Source organism: Malus sylvestris, chromosome 3 (genome assembly GCF_916048215.2).
Source record: "Malus sylvestris chromosome 3, drMalSylv7.2, whole genome shotgun sequence".
Taxonomy (NCBI): domain Eukaryota; kingdom Viridiplantae; phylum Streptophyta; class Magnoliopsida; order Rosales; family Rosaceae; genus Malus; species Malus sylvestris.
In genome coordinates, this window is record NC_062262.1 from 14,838,985 (window position 1) to 14,851,562 (window position 12,578).

Genomic DNA, 12,578 nt, shown 5'->3' on the forward strand with positions numbered 1-12,578 from the left:
TTTATTAATTTATAAGTAATTAGTAAAATAGGATTGTTAAGGGGGACGGCAGAACCCTAGGCCTTTACAATTTGGTTTTCAAAACTATTTTCTTTTGTTTTCTTTACTTTGTCAATTTATTTAATTGTTTAATTTAAAATTGGTTTTTAATATTATAGGTCATAAAATCAACCTCTTCCAAATTTTGTTTTCAAATAATTAATTAAGATTTGATTATAATATAAATTATTCATTCAATCCCTGCGGAAAACGACCTTACTTGAGCGTTTATACTACAACTACCTTGTTATCTTGCAAGTATTTTAAAGTGTTTTCTTCATGGTTAATTTCCTGCAATCAAGCATCGTGATCATGATTAATTAATTAGCTTGCTTTATTTTGTCTTTATCTAATCGCTACAAGTAGCTCAAACACTAGCAACCGTCACACTCAAATATTTCTCTTATATATTAACTGAAGTAGTTAGTAGGTAGTTTAACTACTTACAATGAAGAAGCCCCATTCTTGGCAATTTTTGACGAGGTCATGGATGATTTGGGAACGTTGATCAGGAGATCCCAATGTGAGAAGAGACATATGAACTATGGGAATTGTAAATTCGGCATCGTTTGGATCGGCCTCCTCATTAGGGTTTATGTTGAAGGCATAAGCAGAAAGAACAGAGCTGAGAACAGGAGATTCTGCAAGTGATTTGAAACTTGTTACTTCCATGGTTTGAGCAGCAACTGGCTCCATAACTTCAAACTTCTAAGACTGGAAGAGCATTATTATCTCAGTATACGTTAAGTAATATGAATACTGATAAGGATTTTTACCAACTGCAAAAATAGGGATAAAAACACTTAAAAATACTTGCAAGAGTACAAGGTTGTTGTAGTATAACAACTCAAGCAAGGTTGTTTTCCGTAGGGATTGAATGAATAATTTATGTTAAAATCAAATCTTAATTAATTATTTGAAAACAAAGTTTAGAAAAAAATGATTTAATGACCTAAAATATTAAAAACGTGTCACACCCCAAATTCGAGAATAAGGATGACAATCAACTTAGGGCATGAATAGTATCTTAGAAATAAAATTAAATATTACAATATAAGTATGATGGAACCAAAGCCATCTAAAAGTTCACTTAAACCTGTTTATTTAATACATCATAAGTTTAAAGAGTTCAACTCTTACAACACTCTTAAGACACTACGACACTTTATTCTAAGCACAACTAGGAAACAAGCACACACATGATATGGCTATCCATTTAGAGACAATTCATCATCAAGTTCCTCCATACTAGTACCTGCAATAGCTAATAGGGTATGAGCATTTCATGCCCAGTAGGAACCATATGCCCTTCAAGTTCATTTATCACAGTTAATCAAAGTGTCATGCATCAAACAATACGGTAAAATACAAATGATATGACAAAGAAGTACACAAGAACTCACTCCCTTCTAATCCCACCCACTAACTTATATTTATGGCATCCAAACCCGCACGTCCCATACCATGCTTATACCACTTGGTTCCGAACACCATAAAATATAAGTGAACTCCCATTCCTCCCTTAACCTCGAATTTTATTAGTAATTTCAGTTTCATTAATATGGGCCCTTCCCCCAACACCCAACTACATGTTCAAGCCCTTCACCCTACGTTTGAACATATATAAGTTTTCAATACTTTGTTTAACCAACTTTACACAACTCAACACTTGACTCTAAAACATGTAATGCAACCTGAGCATTTCAATTTCACAGACACAATTGTAAACCTCAACATATTCAATCCATAAATTTTACATAGCTCAACCACTCATCAACACATAATAACATTTAACAAAATCAATATATAAAATACACCAGAGAGGAAACTATCAGCCCATAACACAACCATGACAATCAAATGTTTCCATTCCATCCGAACATTTCATTACTACTGTAATAGGTATAATTACTAATATCACAAAGATTAAACATGATATAGAACTATCATCGGGAAATAGAGCCCCAACCTCAAGTCCAGCTAACTAGAATACCTCTCTAAGCCTCCGAAGTGTCCGGAGTCACTCCCAAACCTAAAATCACATAAATAATAATAATAAAAGTTAGCTTAAAGCTGGAATAAAGATTCAATTTCAGCCTATCAAAAGTTTACCCAAATATACCCATGTCACAACCTCCTAATGAACCAAGCTTAAATCCCCATATTGTGACCCCATTTTCATCCCTCAAAACTCCATGGAAAATGATGAAATTACCTGGTTTTTAAAGCTTAACAAACCTAGTTTCTAATCTAATAAGAGTTTCCCAAAATGGATTTAAGAGAAGAAAATAATCAAGCTCCAAAGTTGAGTTCACAAACAGTTTTTCTGCAGAAAATCTGCAGATTTCTAATTTTTTTCACATTTTTAAATCATATTTTTCCATAGAAGATCTCAACCAAAATCAATGAAATAAATTGGGCTTTGTTCCTTGTCATATCTAATTTCAAATATATAAGAAGACTATTTAAAAACATGTAATGGATTGAGAGAAAACAAGAGCCAAATTGAGGCTCACGAAACTGCAGTTTTCTAGAAATCAAAGTTGTAGTGGTAAGAAAATAGAAAAATTAACAAATTTAAGCTAACCTTTTGTACCAATCGAAGATCACACCAACACCTTCTCAGCTCCCCTCTTCCGATTTCCTACTTTTCCCTCTCCAAAATCTCTCACTCTTCTCTAATTCTTCAGTGAGAGCTAGAAATACTCCCTTTAATCCCTTCATTTCATCTCTGTTTTAGGATGCTTACTCACTCCCCCTAAACTACCCACATCACCCCCAACATTTATGGACAGAATCTGATTATCTTGGTTCCCCACTGTGTGATGGTTGGGAAGAAGAAGAAGAGTTTGGATGTCTACACGTATAGATCATCCTTTGTTTGTTTTTTTTTTTTTAAGCTAAAATAATCTTACTCCTGTAATTTATATATATATATATATATATATATATATATATATATATACCCGGTAGTTTCTAACACGATATAGTGACACGACACGAAAACGACACGAAAATAACGAGTTTCGGGTCAACAAGATAACTTATCGGGTTATTATCAGGTGACCCGTTAAGAACCCGTTTAACGGGCATACACGTAGGTAACACGTGGGTAACCTATTTCGACCCGTTAAGAAAAAAATTATTTTGATAATTTTAAAGTTTAATTACTAAAAGATTTATTATAAAGTACAATATCCATATTAATATATACAATATATTCTATATTAAATATATAGTTTTGTATTATTATTCTATATAAGTTTAAAAAAAGTTTTAGTCATTATTTATTTTTATTATGAGAGTTCCTTATTATCATTACTAAGAAAATTTTTACTTAACATGTTGTTGTCCAAAATTAAAATAAACTAATATAGTATTTGTATAGGCAAGAACTAAGAAGACATACATACAAGTATGAAAAATGTAAAAGAATATATAAACATTCGTGATTCATCATTATTCCTTCACAAGTAGATAAAGGTTACACTTACATTATCATTTAGATTTTTAAAATCCTCCAAACCTTCATGAACAATGTTTTTTATTTGAGGGCAAAATTAATAATAATTATTGTAGAAGTGTAAAAACTGTAGAAAAAATATACAATCACTCATAGTGACAAACTTTACAACTTTCATGAAAGGGTCAGCTTCGAAATCCAACACTATAATTCATAAACCTTAAATTTATATTTAATCGTCGACTGTCATTTACACTTTATTCTTCTTATTGAATTTCATTTTTTAAATTTTCTTTTTTGAAAACATGATCATCTGGCTGATGTAAGAAGATAAACGATTCAGATCTTTGATATCATGTTTCGATATTTACGAGTAACTGAAATATGAGTCGATGTCATATAGTTTGTAGAAACTTTATAAACATCAAGCAATATTTTCACTAACCGTAAAACTCTTAATATAATATCAACGATCCAAACCGTTCATCTTCCTGCATCCTCTAATAGATCAAGTTTTCAAAAAAGAAAATCTGAAAAAACAAAATTTGATGAGAACAATGAAGTTTAAATGTAAATAACAATCAACGGTTAAATTTTGATCTATGATTTATATTATTATAATGGCAAATTTCGAACTTAAGCTCTTCATGAAAGTTGTAAAGCTTGTCATTACGAGCGTTTATATATTTTTTTCTATATTTTTTTACACTTCTACATTAATTAAAAAAACTATTAAAGACTTTAGGTAAGTGAAAATATACTTAAAAGAAAAATGTTTTTTTTTATGTTTTGGATGTGACAATATGGTATGTATATACTTATTTAGTATTATGTTTTTCATTTGATTATTTATTGGTTTAAAATATATTTTCCTTAACGGGTAACAGGTCGGGTCATATTACCTATTAATATTGTTGTGTCGATTTTGGGTCGGGTCATTTTACCCGTTTATTTTAACAGGTGTTACATGACACGACCCGTTAAGATATCGGGTATGACACAAAAACGACACGAGCATGGAAAACACGACACGAATGCCAGACCTATATATATATATAAAGAAAACCAAAAGAAATAATTTTGCAATCTATTTAAGCACTAGGGTTCTGCCGTCACCTTAACAATCCTACGTAATTCTTTCAATTACTTATGATTTACATATGCATATTTGAAGATTAGGCTTTCCTGAAGTATATCCTATTTGGAACCTCCAACATAGAACTTATATCTAACATCCAAACCTTTCGTGGCGTCCAGATCGAATGTAAACATGCAAGACTCATTAAGTTTTATGAAAACCTTATGAAAAATCATATAACCCTTAAGACGTGTCGTCCATCCTAAAAGGTTACACATATTAACGACAAGAAGCCAGCTCCAATTTTAGGGACAGCCGTCCACCAAAATTGCATCAAATTGCTTTTCTAAATATCCTAATGGTGGTCAATCATCAAGATAATTAGATAATTTAAAGCACAATGATTAATAATTCAAAACTTGCATGCATAATATCATAAGTAAATTGAAAAGAAACTACATATTCTTGCTAAGGCTCGTGGCCTCGGCCTAGCAAACGAAACTAGTTACGAACAATCATAAAACAAAATATTATTAAAAACATAGATAGAAAACACCTTGAAGATAAACTTGAATCATCAAAAGCTCTCTAAAGCCAAAATGCTTGCATTCTCTCTCCTTATCTCCCTAATGGCTAAATATCTTATTTATACTAATACAAAATAAAGCCCTAAAAGGTTTTAGAATAAAACTAGGAAACATAATAAAATAATAAAAGAGAAAATAAAAGGTTTCCTATTTGAACTAGAATTTGGAGTTCTTAGAAAATCAAACTTTTGACCAACCAAATCAACTCCGATTTGGTCCCAAAAGATCTCTTTTGAAAGATGGAGACGTTCCCTACAAATATTCAGAAGGAATCTTTCTCACAATATGCCATCTTGACTTTCAAAATACCCAAAACATCCAGAAACGTCAACCTGGGAAAGCTGCGCGCTGGGCCTTTATTTCTTCACCATGGTCTAACGGCTTGGTAGAAAAATCTGGACTTTTGATACAATCATCGTGAAAGACTCAAAAACACCCTTCAATTGGAATCACTCCAAAATTCATCCGTTTGGTTACTTTTTGCTCCAAAGGAAGTCGAATGTCCTACATTGAAACTATGTAACAAAGTATCAAAGTTCTACCAAAATAATCAATAAATTAATACTAAGAATAGGGTAAAATATATAGTATAATATCGACTTATCAAATACCCCCAAACTTAGATTTTTGCTTGTCCTCAAGCAAAACAAAACTCAAAAACAAAGATAAAAACTAGCAAACTAGCAAACTTTATTAAAACTCAACTAAGACAAAATTTCACCTTCAAGTTGCAGTCCATAGAAAACGTTAAAAATTAGAACATCTTTCCAAAAGTTTCAACTAATCCCACCACAGAGTCTAAGCCATTTAGAATCAATTAGAAAAGAATTCTTGAACTTCCTTTGTTGTAAAGTGAACCAACATAATTAAGGAGACTCGACTAAAATCTTTTTTTTTTTCTTTCTCTGATTTTTTCTTTTTGTTTTTGTTTTTTTTGAAGTAACAGTAGTGGTCGTGCAATATCAATTCCCTTAAGCTTTCGATCCAACCCATGTAACGAGTTTTAGGTCAATGACTCCCAAACCACAAAGGCTTTAGGGCACTAGGTGTAGAACACCCCTAAGGACTTATTAACTCGAGCTGAAAAGGCTACGAAACCAACTAACCACCATGCCCCATGCCAAGACTCTACCGTTTGTCGCGAGAATCACTGTTGATCAGACAAGACTGGCCCAGTTACTAGGCAAAGCCTCGGGTGGAACAATTATTACTTTATTCATAACAATAACTAACTTTACTTAAAACAAAAATTAAAATCAAACTTAGACTAAAAGTAAGTGTTTCAATCTCACTCCCCACTAACCATGTTGATGTGAATGTGCAAATTTTCAAAGTATAACTCATGAATAAGCAACGATAAATAGAAAAGACTTTACTGTGGGATTAACCTTTACTATGTCCATTTGTTCTAACGGTTAAAATAATCTATGGATATTAACTTAAAAAGAATGAAATTTTTTTATTTGACTAAAAAATTAAAAATCTAAAATTTCTTATTTCCCACCCCAAAACTTAATTCACACATTGTTCTCAAGGTGTGGAAAAAGAAATGACAGCAAAGACACTAAAGAAACCTAACTAAGCATAAAAAAACAGTAAAGTCAATAAAGAAACCTATCTAAATGAAATAAAGAAAAGAAAAATTTTAAAAAAAACAACATAAATAAAGAAAGAAAGACAAGAAAATAATGCACCTGGATTTAAAAATTTGGACTTGGCATTAGACATAGGGCCTGATGCAAAGAAACATGGAGCACGATTGGCAACCCTGGAAACCAAAAGAAATTGGGCCTTGAAAAGATCCATGCACCGATTGAAAACCAGCCCACGCCTGGCACACGTGCGATACACATGTGGGACTGAAACCCTAAAGCTCCACTATATAACTGAAAACACAGCCATTTCCATCATCTTTCATTTCTGAGACAAGCTTTTAGCCATCTATAGCCCAGAGTCATGAGAGCTCTCTTCCTCTCTCTTCATTTCTCTCAAACCTTAACACAAAACCGCTGCTCTCTAGCCGTGCTTCCATAACTAGAGCTCATATTCGAAGTACAACCTGCAACCCCCAAACTTGAAACAAACTCGCCTCACTTCATCCTATCTCAGTACAGCCATCACTGTAATCTTTGTCCTCAATGCAAGGTAAAAATGATGAGATGTGCCTCATGCATGTGTATATCGTGTGCAGGACTCTCGAATCCATAGCAGGAAGCAACCCAAATTGCAGATCTTAAGGTAGAAGGAAGGTAAAAATTCTCAACCACGATTTAGATGAATAGGTTATGAATTTGTGTGAATGATTTTGTCTCAGTGTCTTTATGTATTCGTGCACCCATGTTTGAATATATTTTGCATGCTCATAACTGTCCCTTTCTTGTACATGTCTCCTAATGATGAATGCCGAGGAAAATTCGTGCAAAAATCTGGATCTGAACTTAGTTACTGGTCTTCTCAGTGCTACTTGGTCCACCCTAAAACTTGTATTAAAGTTTTTTTTTAATTTGTTTAATTGAAATGTGAGAGAGAATGAGTGGAGTGGGTCTAAGTAGTACAAAGTCTTCTTTGCAAACCCACTGTAACGTTCCTTAAACTTCAGTTGGCTTTCCTTTTAAATTTCTGCGTCGTAATGTTCCTTTTAAATTTCTGCGTCGTAATGTTGATGTTGAATGCAAAGCTGTGATGAATGGATAGTTGAATGCATACTGAGGTGACTAGATGAATGCTATGAATCCACGAGTAGTTGCGATTAGGTCGAATCAGTTCCGAATGCAACCTGCATTCACAAATTAGAAACGTAATTAGATTAGTAAAGTAAAATAACAATAATTTATTTTATTTTATTTTTTCAATTTTCTGACTTTATTTTTTCATGATTTGTGTAATTGAAATAAAAGCAAGAAACTTAAATAAACAAAAATAAAAAGAAGAGAGTTAGAAATTTGGGTTGCCTTCCAATTAGCGCTTTAGTTAACGTCTACAACTAGACGGATTGGAATGAAATTGGTGATCACATGATTTGTTCTTTTATAGTCAACCACTCTTTGACAGCATCAAGGGCTAACAGTAGGTACTGAGTGACTAAATGGTGAACAACTGTGCATCTGAATTCACTGGTTGAGGCCCTGATGTCCACCCTTCTGTTTGAATGAATTTTTGTACGCAAATAAGGTTCCTTCCAGCGATATTTTGGTCTCCGTTGAATTGACTTTAATCTTGTATTTAATACCCATATTTTTTGCATTGGCCGAATTTGTCTATGAGAAATTTGGTTGCCACAAAACGTCTTTTTTTCCTTGTATGTCTTAGCCTTCTCAATAGACATGCCCTCAATTTTTGCAATTATGATTGGCTTTGTTGGTTCACTATCTGTTACAGCAGCAAAAATTGTTTTATCTTGAGCTGTTTGCCCTGTATCTAAATCTGGCAGATGTGTCAAGTGTTGGTCGTGTGTCGGTTCCAATGCATTCATGCAACTTTGTTGGTTTCCTTGCAGCCTCGGGATATTGTATGTGTGGCATATAGGTCTGGGTAGGAATGAGTTCTGGGGATATGTTAGGATCAACAGATTTTGGTGGAATTACAAGATTAACAATTTCCTCCATTAGGCTATAGTCCTCGCCTAGGGGCTCTTCAATTATGGTGCCTTCCTGCATGTAGTCATAACTATCTACATATTGAGGTGTTTGAATTACACACCATTCCTTTGAATCTTGTGGGCCATCAATTTGTTAACAAGGAAACTCATATTCATCGTGTTCGTCCCATTGATGCATAAGCTGCCCAACTTGTTGCACCAGATTATCTAATGAAGCATGGGTTATCTTGAATCATACGGTGGGTATCCTGAATCTCATGGAGGTTACTTTCAAAGGATTTAGCCATGTTTTCGATTGCAATCTTCCAATCAACTTTTGTTGGCACAATAGGCTATCCAAAAACCTGATGACTAGGTTCCCACATAGGATTTTGATGCTCTGGCCATGATGGTTTATAAAAAATTGAGTAGGGATTGCACCTAGGCCTTTGAAGATTGTTCCTCGTATTAATATGGTGTTGCACAAACTCTGGAAAATACTACCTTTGAGGACAATACATAATATCATGGGTATTCAAATTGCAAAGAGCACAAACTATAGGTGCTCCTTGTGAGGAACCAAACCAATCCATTGTTGCAATGCTCTCAAAATCAAAAAATTGTTACAAATTATTTGAAACAATCCCAGGCAATGACGCCAATTTCTTGATAAGGATTTTTACCACCTGCAAAAATAAGGATAAAAACACTTAAAATACTTGAAAGAGTACAAAGTTGTTGTAGTATAGCAGCTCAAGCAAGGTCGTTTTCCGCAAGAATTGAATGAATAATTTATGTTAAAATCAAATCTTAATTAATTATTTGAAAACAAAGTTTAGAAAAAGGTGATTTAATGACCTAAAATATTAAAAACGAATTTAATTCAAAACAATTAAATAAATTGAGAAAGTGAAGAAAACCAAAAGAAAATAATTTTGCAATCTATTTAAGCACTAGGGTTCCGTCGTCATCTTAACAATCCTATGTAGTCCTTTCAATTACTTATGCTTTACACATGCATATTTGAAGGTTAGGTTTTCCTAAAGTATATCCTACTTGGAACCTCCAATATAGAACTTATATCTAACATGCAACCCGTCTGTGGTGTCCAGATCGAATTTGAACATGCAAGACTCATTAAGTTTTATGAAAACCTTTTGAAAAACCATATAACCCTTGAGACGTGTCGTCCATCCTAAGAGGTTACACATATTAACCACAAGAAGCCAGCGCCAATTTCAGGGACAACCCTCCGCCAAAATTGCATCAAATTACTTTCCTAAATATCCTAATGGTGGCCAATCATCAAGATAATTATATAATTTAAAGCACAGTGATTAATAATTCAAAACTTGTATGCATAATATCATAAGTAAATTGAAAAGAAACTACATATTCTTGCTAAGACTCGTGGCCTCGCCCTAGCAAATAAAACTAGTTACGAACAATCATAAAACAAAATATTATTAAAAACATGGATAGAAAACACCTTGAAGATAAACTTGAATCATCAAAAGCTTTCTAAAGCCAAAATGCTTGCGTTCTCTCTCCTTATCTCCCTAATGGCTAAATATCTTATTTATACTAATACAAAATAAAACCCTAAGGGGACGTTTGTTTGACCGGATTAAGGGGGAAAGGACTAGACTAGACTATAGTCCCTTGTTTGGTCTGGACAAGGATTAAGTTTAATGGGACTAAAGGGGACTCGCCCCGACTGAACGGTTCGCTAAACGTTCTTAAGGAGACCCCTCGATTTCAAGCGGACTGGTAGTCCCGTTCTCTCCCCCGCTGCTGATCCCTCATCGTCTCCCTTCGCCTTCACCCTCTCCCTTCTGATTCGGACCTTCGCCCACTCCATTGGGCCTTTACTATCCCACCCAAACGCCTACACCCAGAAAAACAATCCACTGATTCCCTTCATTTCTTCTTCGTTCAATTCACTCTCTTTCTCAGCAAAATCGTCATGGTTGCAACCACCAGACGACCATCACCAGAACCTCGCCGTCGATCTCCGCGTTCGTGCGCGACCCAGATGCAAGTCGGGACTGAAAGCGTACCAAATGCCCAAGTACCAGTTGGGGTTTTCGTTTATGGTGGGGAAGAAGCTGAGAAACTTGTGAAATTTAGTAGAAATTTGTGAAATTTGGTATTTGAATTTTGTGATCTGTGAGAAACTTGTAAAATTTGGACCTTATGTTTTGTGATTCATGAGAAGCAGAGGTGGGGTTTGACAGGAAAAGAGGTAGATGGAGAAGGAAGAGAGGTTTGACGGGATGGAGAAGGAAGAGAGGTTTGACGGGATGGAGAAGTGGGGTGAAAAATGGTTACAGACATTGTAGAAGTAAGAAGAAGAGAATTCTAAAAAAAAATTGGAAAAAGATAAAGTAATAGTAATATATAATAAAATTTTAATTTTATATATATATATTAATTTAATATAAAATAATATAATATTGCAGTCCTGCTTCTTAGTCCGACGCTGCACCAAACACTTCACTAAATCAGTCCAGCTTAGTCTAGTCTAAGCCAGTCTATCTTAGTCCCTGCAGCTAGTCCAGTCCAAGACAGTCCGGTGCAACAAACGCACCCTAAAAGGTTTTAGAATAAAACTAGGAAACATAATAAAATAATAAAAGAGAAAATAAAAGGTTTCCTATTTGAACTAGAATTCGGAGTTCTAAGAAAATTAGACTTTTGACCAAACAAATCAACTTCGATTTGGTCCCAAAAGGTCTCTTTTGAAAGCTGGAGACGTCCCCTATAAATATTCAGAATGAATCTTCCTCAAAATATGCCATCTTGACTTTCAAAATACTCAAAACGTCCAAAAACGTCAATCTGGGAAAGTTGCGCGCTGGGCCTTTATTTCTTCACCACGGTCAAACGGCTGGGTAGAAAAATCTGGAATTTTGACACAATCATCGTAAAAGACTCACAAACATCCTTCAATTGGAATCACTCTAAAATTCATCCGTTTGGTTACTTTTAGCTCCAAAGGAAGTCGAATGTCCTACATTGAAAATATATAACAAAGTATCAAAGTTCTACCAAAATAATCAATAAATTAATACTAAGAATATGGTAAAATATATAGTATAATATCGACTTATCAAATACAAGAGGAAATAGGAGGATGAAAGAAATGGTTCCATACCTTCCATTTATAGAGTTATCAATGAGAACAGAGAAATTGGTACCCAAGTATCTCAATATAATTTATCAAATATAACAAAAAATTAATCCTTAATTTCAAAAATGTCAATTTTATAAAAACTTTCTCATATATTCAAAATTCACTTAAATAGACACAGATACCCTCAATTTATATGAATAACTAATTATTAACTAAAAGACTTCTTGTACTATAATCAAGGGTTGCTCTCACTAATATCTTCTTCTTCCTTTTTCGTTTCTTTTCCAAATGAAGAACAAAGGTTTCTCTCAATTTTATATTTTAACAAAATAATCAAAGAAACCTTGTGATCCTTAAATCTTTTTTTATAAATGTAATATAGCACGAAAAAATAAATACGAAAAGGACTTTCTCATAATTCCAAGCTGCCCTTCGACTATGGTATTACATATTGTACTAGCTTTTTATAGTATTGAGAAAAGTAGAAATGTTGAGCAGGACCAAATTTAAGGAAATTAACCAACAAAATTCTCATGCTAATTAATTAGGTTTTACCACAAAGAGAGGTTAAGAACATTGTAAAGAGTAAACAACTTAAGCACAAAGTAAGATATTGCTGCAATAATGGTAGCAACAAGAGCTCTCACTAAAGTGTTTTGTGGGAACCATGCGAGAAAGAAAGGCTTTTTTATTTACTT

At 33.7% G+C, this 12,578-nt stretch overlaps 1 long non-coding RNA gene across 1 annotated transcript; it reads right to left on the minus strand.

Annotated features, from left to right (window-relative positions):
• Positions 1-1,047: 1,047 nt before the first annotated feature.
• LOC126616213 (uncharacterized) lies at positions 1,048-3,004 on the minus strand. Its single transcript, XR_007621059.1, has 3 exons — positions 2,627-3,004; positions 2,009-2,071; positions 1,048-1,294 (listed from the first exon to the last, which is right to left on the minus strand). It is a non-coding gene; the product is annotated as an uncharacterized LOC126616213 (long non-coding RNA).
• Between the last annotated feature and the right edge of the window lie 9,574 nt (positions 3,005-12,578).